The 17088-nt window shown below is 49.1% G+C and overlaps 1 protein-coding gene and 1 long non-coding RNA gene across 12 annotated transcripts in view; one reads left to right on the top strand and one right to left on the bottom strand.

Annotated features, from left to right (window-relative positions):
- Window positions 1-4458: 4458 nt before the first annotated feature.
- LOC143268472 (uncharacterized) lies at window positions 4459-5554 on the bottom strand. Its single transcript, XR_013044426.1, has 2 exons — window positions 5495-5554; window positions 4459-4667 (listed from the first exon to the last, which is right to left on the bottom strand). It is a non-coding gene; the product is annotated as an uncharacterized LOC143268472 (long non-coding RNA).
- A 43-nt stretch (window positions 5555-5597) lies between these two features.
- Tmem63c (transmembrane protein 63C) overlaps window positions 5598-17088 on the top strand; it is an 82065-nt gene continuing 70574 nt past the window's right edge. For 4 of the 11 annotated variants that reach the window (XR_013044428.1, XM_042260972.2, XM_076551138.1 and 1 more), the window contains exon 1: window positions 5599-5737. The gene's annotated coding sequence lies outside the window, so the exon portion shown is untranslated. Of the gene's footprint in view, window positions 5738-11977; window positions 12436-17088 lie in introns of those variants that run through there. The other 7 variants (XR_013044427.1, XM_006990309.4, XM_076551137.1 and 4 more) reach the window with 3 other exon arrangements.

A 17088-nucleotide genomic window follows, 5' to 3' on the forward strand; every position in this document is an offset into this window, starting at 1 on the left:
GACATGGAGGAGTGGAGTGGAGGCATGGAGGAGTGGAGGCATGGAGGAGTGGAGACATGGAGGAGTGGAGTGGAGGCATGGAGGAGTGGAGGCATGGAGGAGTGGAGGCATGGAGGAGCGGAGGAATGGAGGAGTGGAGGAGTGGAGACATGGAGGAGTGGAGGAGTGGAGACATGGAGGAGTGGAGGCATGGAGGCATGGAGGAGTGGAGGCATGGAGGAGTGGAGGCATGGAGGAGTGGAGGCATGGAGGAGTGGAGGCATGGAGGAGTGGAGGCATGGAGGAGTGGAGGCATGGAGGAGTGGAGACATGGAGGAGTGGAGACATGGAGGAGTGGAGGAGTGGAGGAGTGGAGGCATGGAGGAGTGGAGGCATGGAGGAGTGGAGGCATGGAGGAGTGGAGGCATGGGGGAGTGGAGGCATGGAGGAGTGGAGGCATGGGGGAGTGGAGGCAGCATAATGGAGCAAAAACAAGTCCTTCATACACCGTGCTGGAACAACTGGGGGGAGAAGATGAATCAAAGCACAGACTTTACCCTTTCCTCAAAAAGTAACTCAAAATACATCCTAAGCCTAAGTGTAAAATGCAAACTTATAAAACCCCCAGAAGGTGGCACAGGGGAAGCTAAGACGGCCTTGGGTATGGTGATGACTTCTTAGGTTCAACACCAAAGACATCATCCATGGAAGAAATAATTGATCGCCTAGCTGGACTTCATTAAAATTTAAAACTTCTGCTCTGTAAGACAATGTCAAAAGGGTAAGACAAGCCACAGAATGAGAGAAAATATTTATAAAAGCCACATCTGATAAAGTACTGTTATCCAAAATATATAGAGAATCCTTAAAACCCAGCAATAAAAAAATCAAGAAACCAATTATAACAAGCAAAAGACACATTAACAAAATACAAATAATAGACACATCAACACAACACAAATACCAAATAAGAACATGGGAAGTCCTCCAGCGTTAGGTGGTTACAAATGAAAGCACCAATAAGCTGCTGCTTCTTACCTGGAAGACACACCTATTGGCATCTCTGAAATCTAGACCAGCACTGACATCACCAAATGCTAGTGAGGATGTGGAGCAATGGGAACTCGCACTTTTGCTGGTGAGAATGCACGTTGTTTAGCCAAAGATCAATATACCAAAAAAAGAAAAAAGAAAAGAAAAGAAAGGAAGAAATTGGAAATAACTAAACATACATCAGCCATGGTCAAGGGATTTATAGCATATATAGTTAGAGTACCACAGAGCAGTGACATTGGACAAACTACAACTGCATACCCTATCATAGATGACTCTTGTGTGGAGGTTAGGGGACAACCTAGGGTGGCATTCTTTAGTCACTATCCAACTTGTTTTTTGAGACAAAGTCTCTCACTGGCCTGGAGCTTGCCAAGTAGGCTAGGTTGGCTGGCAAGTAAGCCCCAGGGATCCACCTGTCTCTGTCTCCCTAGTTCTGGGATTACAAGCACACATCACTGCAGGTTCTGGAGATTTAAGTCAAGCACTTTACTGATGGAGCTGTATCCCCAACCCTTATAGGTGTCTTAAAAGTACAATGTTACCTAAAAGGTGTGTGTGTGTGTGTGTGTGTGTGTGTGTGTGTGTGTGTGTGTGTGTTGTTCTGACTGCATTAATGCATACTTTAAAACCAGACCACAATGTACCAGCCTTTTTTTTGGGGGGGGGGGCACCAACCAGCTCCCAATCATGACACGGAGACTTCTTATTAGTTATAAATGCTCGGCCTAGCTTAGGCTTGTTTCTGGCTAGCTCTTTTAAATTAACCTGTTTCTCTTTATCTACCTTTTGCCTTGGGGCTTTTTACTTTTCTTTCCTTCTGTATATCTTACTTTCACTGCTTGTGTCTGTCTGTCTGTCTGTCTGTCTGTCTGGCAGCTGCCTGGCTTCTTACCCCAGGTGTGTTCCTCTCTTTCCCCCTTGTTCTCTTCTCCTCCCATTCTAGATTCCCCCTCCTACTTATTCTCTCTGCCCACCAGCCTCACCTACCCCTCTTCTGCCCAGCTATTGGCCGTTCAGCTCTTTATTAGACCAATCAAATGCCCTTAGTCAGGCAAGGTGAAACAAATGCAGCATATCTTTACATAATTAAACAAATGCAGCATAAACAAATGTAACACATCTTTACATAGCTAAGTATTTCACAACACCACGAGGCAAATCATACCAATTAGGGATGAATAATTAGCTGCTCTAACTATAAAGCAAAGCAAGGAGAGACCTCCAGGAAAGTCCATCTAGAGCTGTGTCTGGGAGGAGGAGGGCAGGAGAGGAAGGACTGAGGCTGGGAGACCGCACAGGATGATGGGACAGTTGGGGTCCAGCCCACTGATAGTCCTCTCCCAGGATCCTCGGAAGAACTTACAACCTGCTGATAATCTAACCTCTGACAATATCAAATGAATCTACATACACAAAACTCCTTAGTCCATACATTTTATTATTCTGAGTCAGTTCTCACTCTACACAGCTTCTATTCTGTTCTCATGCCTAGCTCCTTTCTTGCCTGATTCCTCTCTACATTTATCCGCTGTCCTCTAAGTTCTGTCTTAATTCTCTCATCTTAGTTCTGCCCCATCTAGGTTCTCATCCATCTAGTTCTTTCCCATCTTAGCTCCTCTCCCATCTCCTTCCTCGTCTTGTTTTTCCCCACCTGGCTCTTCCTCATCTTCCATCTTGCTTCTCTAGCCTCTCTTCTAGTCCCTCAATCTAGTTCTTCCCCATCTCAGTTCATTCCTCTCCAGTTCCTACCCATCTAGTTCTTCCATTCTCTTATTTCTTCTCTGTCTAGTTCCCCAAGTCTCTGAGGTTTACAGTTATATACCCATGCTATAGCAATGCTCTGGTTAAGGCAAGGTCACCAGGCTTGAATTCCCTCAATTCCGTCAAAAGGAGGGGCAATAAGATCCACACAAAAGAGCAGTAATTGCCAGCCATCATCTGCAACCCAAAAGGGAAGTGACTAATGAGGAATAGAATCAACCGAGGGCTAAAGTAGGTTAATATCTGAGCAAAGGAGATTTTATGTGCTCAACTATATTCTTAGAAGTTGTTAAAGTGTTAGGAATCCACCAGTGGTGAGTGAAAATAAAACTGCCTTATTTTCCTTTGGCCCCTTATCTGCCCAAGCTATTTTGGCTGCTTCATTTTTCTGGCAGGGCAGGAGAGTGTACTCGGTGGCTGGGCAGCCTGAGTCAGTACCTGTATGTAGAAACCCTTTGGTTCTGAGTTAATAGTTAAAGGTAAATCTAAAACTAGAGATAAGACCTTGGAAAGGGAGGAAATTAAGCTTAATTAGCACATCCACCAGGCCTTCTCAGACAGGTAGTCTGGGTGCTTAAGTCTGTTCTTAGAGAGTATAGAGGTATCTCTGATAAGATACTTCTGTCTGTCCAGGGATGATCCTGGCTGGATGCTGCTAATGATGATAATTACGGGGAGGCTTGAACTGGGGTTTGGGCTATGTATAGCTGTCAGCACAGAAAGTTATCTAAATATTCCATTAGTAGAAGGGAAATGGTGCCCAATAAATGATCAACACACTGTTCTTAGAAGAGGAATTGAATGAAAAAGCTACGATAATATGCAAGAAATTTCACTGTAAGAAAATGGCTAATATTCAAGAGCCACTATCACCAAGACTCCTTGAGCCTGGGGTTGACCTCTGGAAGGCCCTTGGCTTCTTCCGGGTATTAGCTTGTCATAATCAGCTGAAATCCTACTTCATACATTTTTTTGAGGCCTGCAGCAACAGGACACTTGTGGTGGTAAATGTTCTATTCCCTGATCCGGGTGCCGGTGATCAGGGTTCGCTTTGTGAGTACTATCTGGGTTTCAGATATAATTTTCTGTCTGTATTTTATAACACAAGGTTATAAAACAGAGAAAAGGTCCAGCACTAAGCAGGTGTCTGCTGTTTGACGACTAGCCTTCAGCAGCTCAGGAATTGAGGGGGGAGTCACGGAGTTGGTGGACTAATCATTCAACTGACCTTTCTCTCTGAGGGAGTAAAACTTAATTCTCTGGGGCTGGTGAGTGGAACAAAACTTAATTTTCTGGGGCCATCGAAAAAGAGAAATACAGGCGCACGCGCACACACACCCCTCTAGGGTCTTTCTATCGTCTCTCTCATCTCCTTTATTTCTTTTCTTACCTCTATCCAGATATATCCCTTCTGTCTATTCTTAATTTTCCCCTTCAGCTTCAAATCTCTCAAGCAGTATAAAAATTATAACGTGGTTACATCCTACTTTTTAAGTGAGTAATTACAATGAATACAAGTAAAAACCAACATGTTTTCCATATCCCATACATGATTAAACATTTTATGTATTACAGATGAAAAACAAATTTTCTCTAAGAACTCGCATACATTCATGTCCAAGCAACTTGTTATAGATTAACAGAGTGTAAGCAAGCAAGGTATTTTTTTCTCAGTCAGTTCTTTTACTGGCAGGCTGCATTTTGTAGTTACAAAGAAAGGATCAATCACTTTATTATTTATCTTAAATGGTAATCTTATAAAAATCTTAAAAGAATCGTGAATCTAAACTTTTATAAATGAAAAACAGTTGGCTCTTCTTTCAATCCTCAGGGTACATACCCATTCATCAACAGATTTTTATATCAGGAAGCTGAGGGCAGAAATGGGTACAAGGAATTAAACATCATCTTTGATTATCAACCCATCCTAGCAAGAAAGGAACATCCGCCCACAATAGCCAGGCTGCCATTGTTCCTGTTTCTTGACCTCAACCAGTTCCCTGTTCAACTATTAAAAGTGTACCTTTTTAAATTTTAAATTGTCCCCTCAAGATTTTTCTCCCTTAAAGCCATTAACGAAAACACCTTAACCTAACATTACTAACAATTCTACATGTCTAAATACTTTCTAAGGGTGGTGGTTGAATCATTAATCTGCTCCAGCAGCAATGATTGGAAAAAGTCAATCACTGTTATTGTAAGTACCAGTAACACTGCCCAGTGAGGAGCTAGAAAGCCCCTGAGAGTTTGCATACAACTCATAGATTATGAGGGATGTGGTGACCATGAAGGCAACAGAGCTATGCTCAATAACAGCATGAGGTCCTCAGGACCCATAGTTCGGGCTTTACCTCTCCAAGGCTCACTCAGGCATGACTTTGCCGACTGCCCAGCTGTGTTCCATGAGTTTCAATGCCGCCTGTTGGTCCCCTCGAATGGCCCCCCCACAGGTGTCCATCCCTCAATGAACAAACATGACAGAGCTGGTCTTAAGAGTATGAGCCTGAGTCATGGAGAGGGGATCCTCGCTTGGTAGCCCAGGGAAACACTGTATTTCTGCTTCATGGAGAATTGGCTTGTAGTGAAGGAGGTTCTTTGGCCAATAAAACATCAGCACACGAACCCAAATATTTTGTAGTGGCATGATCCAACTATTGGCTAGGGTCAAAGTGGAGTTGGGAGGAGGCTGAGCACTCACCCCTAGACCTGCCCAATGGTAGGTGGAGAGCCCTCTCTGTCTAGACCCTCCAGAGTTCCAGGAAAACTGCATGTCCCTTGTGATGTCATCAGCCCTTGCCTCTGACCTCACCCACCAGGAGTTTCTAATATTGATCATTGGTAGTGGCTGTGGATGGTCGTCTTCAATTTCCCTTCTTCCCAGACAGATGTGCTGGTCAAAGAGGCAGCTGTTGGCTAAGAGCACTCAATAGGTGCGGCCTTGGTGAGTGGGGATCACGGGAAATTAGTGAGGGATGGAGTTCAGGACTGCCTCAGGAAACGAGAGGCCTGGGCTCCCCACTGAGAGAGAGCCAAGTGATTCTCCGGGTCTTTCACTTTGGTCCCCGGCCTGGGACATGAATTTCCCATTAGGCGTAAGGCCACAGTGTAGACGTAGGCCCCAGACCATCAGTTGTAGCTCTACAACACCATGTCTGATTAGACAGAAGGCAGTATGTTGTTCTCACCTGCTCAGGAAACCAAATTCTCTTCCCCCGGCAAGATGAATTAGAACATGAGAAAAGAAGTCTGAGCTGTTGACAAGAACCTACTCTTTTAATGAACCTTCACTTGGCTCGCTCTTGGGGACAGGGTACCCTGGATAACTGAACTGTCACTTGGGATATAAATAATGTCTTGGCTCCAGTTTGAAAAGATTGCCCCTGTCAGCAGCATGCGTTCATATTCTGGGTCCTGTGGGATCTGCGGCCTGACCCCTGTCACCTAGACCCCAAGCTCCAGTCCACAAGGCATTGGGAACCTCCTTGTATGGATCCCCCACCTCTGAACCTAAAACCATTGGTCTGACACTATGAAAACATGCAGTTAGTGTGCATAGCCTGCTTCTGTGGGTCTCTCACCCTTCTTATTCCGAGTGTCACCGAGCATTCACTTTGGCCCTGTATGGTTATGCCTAATTCTGGCAATACAGGCACTCCTACAAGGAAGGTCTTTGGTTAAGTAGGTCATTGAGAGCCCAGGTGCATGTTGGGATGCAATGGTTTCTAGATATCTAGACGTCATTTGCCAGGGCTAACAAGGGTCGCTGGACACTCTGGCTGTGCAGCCTAGCTCCTGAAGTCCTTCTTCAGCTGGCCTGGGAACCTCAGGTTCACTGTTCAGTGTTCCAAATCGACTGGGAGATCTTAAAAGAGAATGTGGGCTTCACCCCTCCCCTGCCCCAGCCAGGGAAAGGAGTTAGTAAGCAAGGCACTGTTCTAGACACTAGACATAAAAAGACTTCTCACCAGGTGGTGGGAGGCAGAGGCAGGCAGATCTCTGTGAGTTCAAGGCTAGCCTGGTCTCCAGAGCGAGTTCCAGGACAACCAGGGCTACGCAGAGAAACCCTGTCTCAAAAAACAAAAGCAAACAAAAAAAGACTTCTCATCTTGTGAAGGTTATTGTAAATGGCGATGAATCAAAACCTGTTCTGTGACCCTCAAAGGTTGTGGCTTTGGGGGACTGAGTTTTTTCCTGGAGTCTGAAGTTCTCTCTCTCTCTCTCTCTCTCTCTCTCTCTCTCTCTCTCTCTCTCTCTCTCTGACATACAAACTTTATTCAAAGTTCTTTATTGAGATACTTCCTAAATACGTTGTTGTTCTCCTTTTAAAATAAAATATTTGGCTATTGATTTAGTCTGGTCTCAGTGAGGCAGATAATGTTGTCTGAGTCCATTTCCAGTGGAATCCTACAATCTGCCCTCCCAGCCCCTGGAATGAGGCTGTGTGAATGACACCACATCTCTAGGGTTCCTTCTCAGTTGCAGCTCTCTTGCTGCCAGTGACCTCTCCATCACCATCATCTCTGCTTCTCTCTGTCTCTCTGTCTCTGTCTCTCTGTCTCTGTCTCTCTCTCTGTCTCTCTCTCTGTGTCTCTCTCTCTTTCTCTCCCTCTTTTGCAAAACCTATTTATTACTGAGAGGCATGCGCTATGCACATGTAGAGGCCCGCGGATGACTCTGTGAAATCGTGTGTGGGTTCTGGGGATGGAATGCAAGTCTCCAGGCTCACATAGCAATCGTCTTTACCCACTGAGACATCCTGATGACCCCATTCTTGCTTTTCATTCAGCTGTTTTCTTTCCTCTATCCACCTGCTTATCCACCTCGGGTGTGAAGGCCAGCCCTGCTTATTAGATTACCCGATCAGCTCCTGGAGACCCAGCAATGTTTTTTTTTTTTTTTTTTTTTTTTCCCAGCGTCACCTCTTTCTGTTTCAGTCTTCAAAAGGAAGAAGAGGGAAGTGAGAGCAGGCTGCTCCATGTTAAAGGAACATTTTCGCCTTTATACCCCCCAGCCAAAGGTTTAGTCTGTAGCTGCAGCTGACTGTGTGTGTGTGTGTGTGTATAAGTGTGTGGTGTGTGTGTGTGTATAAGTGTGTGGTGTGTGTGTGGTGGTGGTGGTGGTGGTGGTGTGTGTGTGTGTGTATAAGTGTGTGGTGTGTGTGTGTGGTGGTAGTGGTGTATGTGCGGTGATGGTGGTGGTGGTGGTGTGTGTGTGTGTGTGTGTGTGGTGGTGGTGGTGGTGTGTGTGTGTGTGTGTGTGGTGGTAGTGGTGTGTGTGTGTGTGTGGTGGCAGTGGTGTGTGTGTGTGTGTGGTGGTGGAGGTGGTGGTGTGTGTGGTGTGTGTGTGGTGTGTGTGTGTGTGTGTGTGTGGTGTGTGTGTGTGTGTGTGTGTGGTGTGTGTGTGTGTGTGTGTGTGGTGGTAGTGGTGTGTGTGTGTGTGTGGTGGCAGTGGTGTGTGTGTGTGTGTGGTGGTGGAGGTGGTGGTGTGTGTGGTGTGTGTGTGGTGTGTGTGTGTGTGTGGTGTGTGTGTGTGTGTGTGGTGTGTGTGTGTGTGTGTGTGGTGGGGGCACTGGGATGTAGTCTCTGGCACACTTGCTGTGAGTACAGGTTGCAAACTTCCGAGATCTCCTTTCACAGGGGAGAGGGAAAGGAAGGACCCCTCCAGTTCCTGGCAGCCACCCTTCTGCACCGGCTGAAAGAACGTGACCACGTGTTTGCTTACTTCTCATGGCTGTGACAGAATACCAGTCACAAACAACTTAGGAAAGATTCATTTTGCTCATGGTTGCCGAGGACGGCCAGTCTGTCATGGCAGGGAAGGCATATCTGTGTCCAGGTGTGGGGCTGAGGTGGGAGCTTGCCACATGGTTTGTTCACGTCTTGGTGGATCCGGGAGGAGAGGCCTCAGGCCAACGCAGAAACAGCAACCACTTTCCAGGCCTAGCCCCCTCTGCCCCCCCAACCCACTTCTGTGAACCAGGCACTGTTCCAGAGGTTCCACAGTGTCCCCACACAGCGCCACGAGTTGCAGACCAAGTATTCTAGAACATTAAAACCATGACAGGGAAGAAATCATGGCGGGCTCCGTTAGAAGACTTTTGTGCAGGAGAAGCTGCTGACTTGGCCAGGCAGCTCCGTCGGTGCTACCCGGAACCCCTTTGCTTCTCACTATCGTTCTTGATTACGCTCCCTGCAAAACACCGGATTTAAACAACAGGACCATGGAGGCAACAGTGTGGGTAGTGTGGATCAGAGGCGACAGCACAGGTCAAAAGCACACCCTGATCCCCATGAGTGAGAGCAAATGTATCTTCGGTACACAGGCACTGAACACAAATGCCCAGTCCCCCATTAGTCACTTCCGCCCAGTTTCACCGAGAAACTTCTACAAGCCTGGCCCCCACCTGAACGGCTGGTACGTGCGTGGTTGGGATACACCAGTCATCTCTTCCGCCACTATGTCTGCCTTTATGTGGGTCTCCTTTTTTTTTTTTCCTGCACCACCGTATGATCCCCTATGCCATGCACCTCACATTTAGCAGGTCTCTCCATCATGGGCTTTGGGGTTTGGGTGTGGCCCCCGCAGTAACAGGTTCTAGGATGAGGGAGCAGAGAAGAGAGAAACTGTTCCTGTCAGCTTTCTGCTGTTTCCCAACTTAACAACAGTAACAGCTACCATTCTCAGGGCACACAGATAATTCTCATGACCAGCCCTTGAGGTCATGATTATTTACTCCATTTTACATGTGCAAACAATTATATTTTTTTTCTTTCTTTCTCTTTTGGGAGCCCACCACCCAGCTCCCAAATAAATGCATGGAGTCTTATTCTTACTTGTGAATGCCCAGACTTAGCTTGGCTTATTTCTAGACAGCTTTTCTTTCTTTCTTTCTTTCTTTCTCTCTTTCTTTCTCTCTTTCTTTCTTTCTTTCTTTCTTTCTTTCTTTCTTTCTTTTTTTTGTTTGTTTTTCGAGACAGGGTTTCTCTGTGTAGCTTTGCGCCTTTCCTGGAACTCACTTGGTAGCCCAGGCTGGCCTCGAACTCACAGAGATCTGCCTGGCTCTGCCTCCTGAGTGCTGGGATTAAAGGCGTGCGCCACCACCACCTTTTCTTTCTTTCTTTCTTTCTTTCTTTCTTTCTTTCTTTCTTTCTTTCTTTCTTTCTTTCTTTCTTTCTTTCTTTCTTTCTTTCTTTCTTTCTTTCTTTCTTTCTTTCTTTCTTTTTTAAGATTTATTTATTTATTATGTATACAGCATGTGTGTCTGCAGGCCAGAAGAGGGCACCAGATCTCATTACAGATGGTTGTGAGCCACCATGTGGTTGCTGGGAATTGAACTCAGGACCTCTGGAAGAGCAGCCAGTGCTCTTAACCCCTGAGCCATCTCTCCAGCTCCCTAGACAGCTTTTCTTTTCTTTTCTTTTTTCTTTTTTTTTTTTAAAGATTTATTTATTCATTATGTATGCAGTGTTCTGCCTGCATGTATGTCTACAGGCCAGAAGAGGGCGCCAGATCTCATTACAGATGGCTGAGCGCCACCATGTGGTTGCTGGGAATTGAACTCAGGACCTCTGCAAGAGCAGCCAGTGCTCTTAACCTCTGAGCCACCTCTCCAGCCCCCCTAGACAGCTTTTCTTAACTTAAAAGTATCCCGTCTACCTTTTGCCTCTGAGCTTTTACCTTTCTCTATTCTCTACTCCTTTCTTTCCTACTCACTCCATGGCTGGTTGTGTGGCTCGGTGGCTGGCCCCTAGTGTCCTCTCTCCTCCTTTTCTCACCCCTCCCCTCTTCTCCTATTCATCCTCTCTGCCTGGCAGCCCCGCCTACCCTCTCTCCTGCCTTGCTATTGGCCGTTCAGCTCTTTATTAGACCATCAGGTATTTTAGACAGGCACAGTAACACAGCTTCACAGAGTTAAACAAACGCAACAGAGAAGATTGCAACACATCTTTGCATCATTAAACAAATGTTCCACAGCATAAGCGAATGTACCACATCTTAAAATAATAGTCCACAACAAACAATGCATCTCAGAAAGATCAAGCCCCCTGCTGAGCTGGGACCTGCATACAGACACTGAGGATTTTTGTTTGTTTTTGTGACAGTGTCTCTCCATATAGCCCTGGCTGTCCTGGAACTTACTCTGTAGACCAGGCTGGCCTCACACAGAGATCCACCTGCCTCTGCCTCCCGAAGGCTGGGATCAAAGGTGTGAGCCACCACACACAGCCCAAGAATCCTCATACAAGATTTACACTTAACTGGTTTGTCTCCATACCCTCTGGCCCTTACTGAAAAGCCCAGTGAGTGGGAGAGCAGAGGGAAAAACAAAGATGGAGTGGGTCACTGAGGACAGCAGAGCAGGATGACCGCAGTGTCAGGGTTAGAACTCAGAACTCAGTAGCGATAGAATCATGGATGGTCAAAAGCCTTCCTGTGCCATGGAATAAATAAACGAATGAGTGAGCGAGTGAATGCTCACACCTTGGGAGAGCCTGCCTGTCTAATGGCTCCGCCTTGAATTCTCACGGGGTGGCTAGGTCAGGACAGCCAGAGGGTGGAGGGTGATGGGTGGGGGGACAGGTGCATGGCGTGGGGAGACCTAGCACAGGTTGGCAAGGGCGCTAGTGTTGCTGGCTATAAAAACCCAGGAAGACATTGTTATTAACTTCTGCCCCCTCCTCCAGCGTTCCCTGACCCTGTCTCACACTGCTCCCTCCTCGGCCTTTTTATATTGCTAACAGCTCTGACAACATCTCACTATTATAAAACATCACCCAGTAGTGGCTCCTGTCTCATTAGCTACTGTACTGAGAACCTCCATAATAAAATGTCTATTAAATAAGTGAACCCAGGCCGTGACCCAGAAACAGAGAAAGAGAGGGGGGGGGGAGGGAGAGGGAGAGAGGGAGAGAGAGAGAGAAGAGAGGAGAGTTGCCTACAGCCCTTACTTTGCCCTTACTTGGGGCGACAGGGACAAACACATGGCATCAGCCCCCAATTCAAATTTCAAAACCGGTCTCTCCAGCAGGGTAGGCAGGTCTTGGGTGAAACTTGAGACCCACTTGAGGAGTGTGGTCCTGACAAAATGCACCGGACTCATCCCACTCCTGGATGGGGTTGTGATCAATTTATAGATCTTCCTTTTGCTGAAGGAGTCGGAACTGAGCCTTGCCCGGATGTGGCCCTAGGGTGTGGCAGAGCGCTACCTTAGCGAGGTTGAATGTCTTTCCTTGCTTCTGGATAGCTGGGCTATGGATGGATGGCTAGGAGGAGAGTTTGAGGCGTGGGAGAGGGTGGGTGGGCAAGGCAGCTGCCGAGGCCCAGAGCCTCAGTCGCGGCAAACCGCAACCAGGGAGCGAGCGGCAGCCTTGTGCATTGGCGATGGTCATCGTTGCTGATTGCTTCAGGATTTCCAGGGCAGAGCCTTGGTCTCTGCTTACGATCATCCAGCCCGGGTTCCCCCACAGGTCAGAGAAGCGTGGGGCGGGGCCGAGGTTGACTCCTACTGGGAGGAGCCGGGATGCCGCTCGCGCGGTGATGCAGAGGGGAATTTGCTGACAGTCCCTTGCCAGGTGGAGCAGGCTTCACAAGGCCTCGAAAAAGGAGGAGGAGGAGGACCCGCCGGCAGTCTCCTCTCAGGTAGAGTGTTGACTGTCACTGATCCTGGCAGCCCGAGCTCCTCGCCTTGGGGCTGGCGGTGGCTGTTGAGGGCTCAGATACCGTGAGCTTGGGGACCGTCGCTTCTGGGAGAAGGGATGAGAATCCGGGTCCTCGGCCAGGGAGGGGGCGGGGAGGGATAGCTTGCTTGTTGAGAGCTTTCGGCGACCTGGGACTGGACTGGAGGGATGGGAGTAGGGGAGACTGCGCCACATGTGGAGCACATTGGCTGTTCCACGGCATGTATCTCAGGCAGGGTTGGGCTAAGCTGCCCACTAGGAAGGGCCTGGACTTAGGAGACCTGTCTTCATGGGATGCCGGGATGGAGGTGGGCGGGAGACTTGCCTGGGGGTCCCTGCCTCTTGTCTGAGTAGGTGGGAGTTTCTCTCAGGGCACCCCACCCCATCCATCCCAGGGACTCCCCAGGGCTCTGCTGCCCACGCACTGAGCTGGGCTGGAAGGAGGCGGTCTACTCCAGGGTTTCCGTAACCACAGCGTCACTGATGGGCTGTGTGGGGGTCTGTTTCTAGGCTGGGCAGCCTGAGTTTCAAGGTGGCCAAGGTCCTGGGGGCGAAGGATGGCACCTTACTGTGTGTGTTTTCAAAGGCAGGATCTGTCTCCAATCTCAACTTGAAAGAAAGAAAACTTTGGGTTTGGATGAAGATCCTGGGGAAACGGAGGTCCAGGGGTGCTTTGACCTGACCGAAGTCACTGGCAGGTCCACAGAACTGGTCTCCCGGGTATAATCTACCCCCTCTGGAGGAATGGCGGCCAGTCTTGCTCTCTAGACCCCGACCCCCTCTGAGCTGGATCCCACCCGGTGTCCCCCTTTCCTCATCCCTAAGGATACAGGGAGTTAGAGTTTCAGCATGCTTGGGGAGCCAGAGGTGTGGACACCCGCAGGGGTTTGGAATTGGACAGGAAGAAACTGCTCAAAACTGCTCACTAGGCTGTAGATGGGGTGATGCGTACCTGTGGGTTCAGGAAAACAGTAAGAGGTGGCTTTTAATGGCAGAGGAAGTCCCGCAGTGTTCCCCATTGTGCCACCCTTGATGGGGGCCGGTGGAAAGTTCCTAGGGAGTGAGATGGTGCTGAGGGGAGCAAGGAGATGGACTTTTTCTTCCAGAGGCTCTGGAGCTCGTTCCAGAAGGGTGATGGAGGCTTTTGGGGGGATGCCTTTCCTTAGCTTCCTTCCCGTCCTGTTCTTGTGCTCGCTGATCAGTGTCCCCAGATAAAGCTGGACTCCACTGAATCTGTGGCCATCCTAGCTGAGAACTTCTCAAGCTATCTCAACCTCCTTCTCCCTGGAGCAGATGTCTTTTTCTTGGAAGGTAACTGAGTCAAGGCGCAAGCAGTGGCGTTTTAGAACCTGAGTCAGTGGTTGTTTGTCCCTGTGCACAGAGGCAGCCACAGGGGGTACCGTGGGCTGCTCTACTCCTCTCCCCTGGATAGCTCAGGGCAGACCGAAGGCCGCCTTCTTATTATTATTAGTCTTGCCTCTCCTCCTCCCCCACTGCCCCAGCCCTGGGAGGTGAGGGTGTGAATGTCCTCTGGCAGGTAGGGCCTGATATGAGCAGATCCAACATGGTCTCCTCCTTCAAGGAATGTTTCCTAGTTACTTGGTAAGGAAACAACCTGAAGGAGAGAGATAAAAATCACTTGGTTACCTCCTGCTCGCCCACACGTCCCCACAGGGCTACACTGTCCTCTAGAGCCACCGGAGCCAAAGTCAGGTGTCTCTCCTATCTGGTTGGCTGTAGCAGTAGCTGTGAGTGTGAACACAGCTATGAACCGTAGACAAGGGGACCTGCTGTCTCTCTGAGAGCCCAACAGGACAAGAGGTTCTGACCAGCCCATATGCCAAGTGAAAGGTGTTGCTTTGTACCTGGCTGCTTTCCAGAGATACCCTCTGAGTCCAGTCCCTGAAGCTGGGCTCCAGAGAGAAGCACATGCCTTGGGCTGCTAGGTGGTCACTGGGATTCTCTGGGGATGATCTGTGGGAAAGAAGGGACTCTCACCGGGCGGTGGTGGCGCACGCCTTTAATCCCAGCACTCGGGAGGCAGAGCCAGGCGGATCTCTGTGAGTTCGAGGCCAGCCTGGGCTACCAAGTGAGTTCCAGGAAAAGGCGCAAAGCTACACAGAGAAACCCTGTCTCGAAAAACAAAAACAAACAAACAAACAAACAAAAAAACAAAAAAAAGGGACTCTCTAGAAAACTATATTGGAGCTGGCTGCTTCTGGGGTGGCCATATAGTGCCAGAGAAGAGGACCCATCCACCTACCACCTCCACTGGGGCCCTTCCCCAGGAGGAAGGCCATTGTTCACAGTTCAGGAAATTGGTGGTATGTTTCTCTCAGCCTAGTCATGAAAGGTCAGGTCTCAAAAAGTCCCCATCTTACCCCTGGGCCATCTCACTCCCAGGGAAGGAGAATCAGGCTCATGGAACTGAGGGCCTGTTCTGGACCAAGAACTATTTGCTGGCACTCTGCCCTGAATTACCCTACCTGACATCTAGGCATGAACACACCTTCTCCAGATGGGTGGGAGGGCTTTGAAAATGAGTCAAGTATTTATTACAGAAAGGAAGTGTTATTCTAGGAGACTCTGGCCTACATGGAAGCCATCTGTTTCCTTCCTTGAGCGAGGAACTATGGCCATTCCCTCTATGTAGGATGTCCCCTTTCTCTGTGGCCAGTCTAGGGTCTCTTCAGTCTTAGACTAGACCTCCCAGCCCTCTTCCAGTTATACTCTGGCCTTCCTCCTCAGTTGACTAATATTAACATATTTAACAGGGTTGCCACCCAGAGATGCTGATGTCTAAAGGCACATTGGACATCCTCACAAGCCTGTACCTTCCTACCAACATACGAAACCCACAGACTTGCTACTATGGCCCTTTCTGGGAGGCGGCTGGCTGAAGAGTCATAGAGATAATGATTGAAAAGTTCCGGGAACTCTTTGCGATGTCCAGGCTACGGGAATCCATGTGGCATTCAGGCTGTGGGCAGGCTTTCACTGAGAAGGGCTGTAATGAAAGCGCTTAGGGGAAGTGCTAGGCAACTGTGTAAGACCAACGGCTTTTAGTGCCCTGTCTTGCCTGACTGGGGCCCAGGACTCTCTCCTCTCCCTCTCTTGAGAGAGCTCGGGTTTGAACAGCTTACTTACCCACCAGCATGCGTGTGTAGCCAGGACTCTGCTTTCTCCTTCGCCCATGAGTTGGCATGGCCACAGTGAGCGCTAGGATGAGAACCTGGGACCACTGAGATGAATGTGTGAGCATTGCGTGGAAGATGGGTTCTTGTTCTAGAGCTATCTGGATTGCCCAGGGCTAACTGAAAGTAGCTCTTAGGAACATCCTGTGGCTAGAACTTGGGCTGCGTTTCTAGATCAGGTTATGCCTCCAAGCTCCCACGTTCCTTTCTGGTGTTCCTAAGGCTGGGACTGTGAGACATGCTGAACCAGGCAAGAGGGTAGGAGCTCCCCATTATCACCTCCTGCTTCCTTCTGGTCATCAGGGGTTCTCTCAGGGAAACAGAAGGGCAGGCCCATCTAGAAAACCGGGACTTGGACCCAGGTGTCCTAGGATCCTGGCTTACATTTTCCCCACCCTTCCCTCTGCTACCTTAACACCAATCCTTTCAGGAGGTGAGCTACTGGACCCAGGGATGAGTGATGGCATGTCTCTGTGCCTTCATCTCCTGCTGAGTCAGGGCCTCTGGTGTCCTTAGAGGGTCAGAGGCAGAAAGACCAATGCCAGCTTCTAGTGGGAAGCCAAGGTGTCCCCTTCTCATGCCCGAGTAGCCCAGCCGGGGGAGGTGGCCCTGGAGAGAGAAGCCTTCACACTGTGGTTGAGTCTTCTCAGGATTGTGCCCAGATGGATGAACACTGGCCTCTCAGGCCATGCCCCTGCCTCAAGAGCAAGAGACTCCTAAGGTCTTTGGAGATTCAGGGGAGCAGTCCAGTCCAGTGGTCAATCAAGAAGATGGTGGAGAACGATCATAGGGCCATTATCACCTCGGATGTCCAAATGACAGCTGGCCAGAGCATCAAAATGCTGCAAAGAGTGTGGACATGCAATCAGAGCCCTGTGGGGTGGCCAGCTATGTGTGGTAGGAGCTGAGCATGGACGAACTGCCGCGTGTGAGACAGAGGTTGATACGGTTTCCACCCGCATCATTACCTGCTCACTCCGTTTTCATGAGATGAGCCTTCGTTTGTGGTGCTGGGAAACTCCCCACCCTGTATAGAGTCCTCAGGAAGATGGCTGGCGGGGGGGGGGGGGGTGCGGGGGAGGGGGTACTTGGTCACTAAGTCTCCTTTTCATTTGCTTGTCTTTTTTTTTTTTTTTTTTCTGAGTCACCAACCAACTCTCTAGGGACCTTTGGGATGACAGGCCAGCCATGTAAATTACTCAAGGCTCCATTAGACTTGAACTATTCCCTTCGGAACAGCCTCGGGTTCCTGAAGGTCTGGGAGAAGGGAGTCATCCCGGAACCAGAAGGCATGTGGGTGGCAGGGCAGGAGGAGGTGGGGAGGGGATAACTACATAGTGTTACTAGGTCAGGGACCCCCTCCTGGCCAGGGTCACGTGTGTCCAGGTGTGAACTAGAGCAGGCCTGGGAAGACCGCAGAC

This window comes from Peromyscus maniculatus, chromosome 14 (genome assembly GCF_049852395.1).
Source record: "Peromyscus maniculatus bairdii isolate BWxNUB_F1_BW_parent chromosome 14, HU_Pman_BW_mat_3.1, whole genome shotgun sequence".
NCBI classification, from domain to species: Eukaryota; Metazoa; Chordata; class Mammalia; order Rodentia; family Cricetidae; genus Peromyscus; species Peromyscus maniculatus.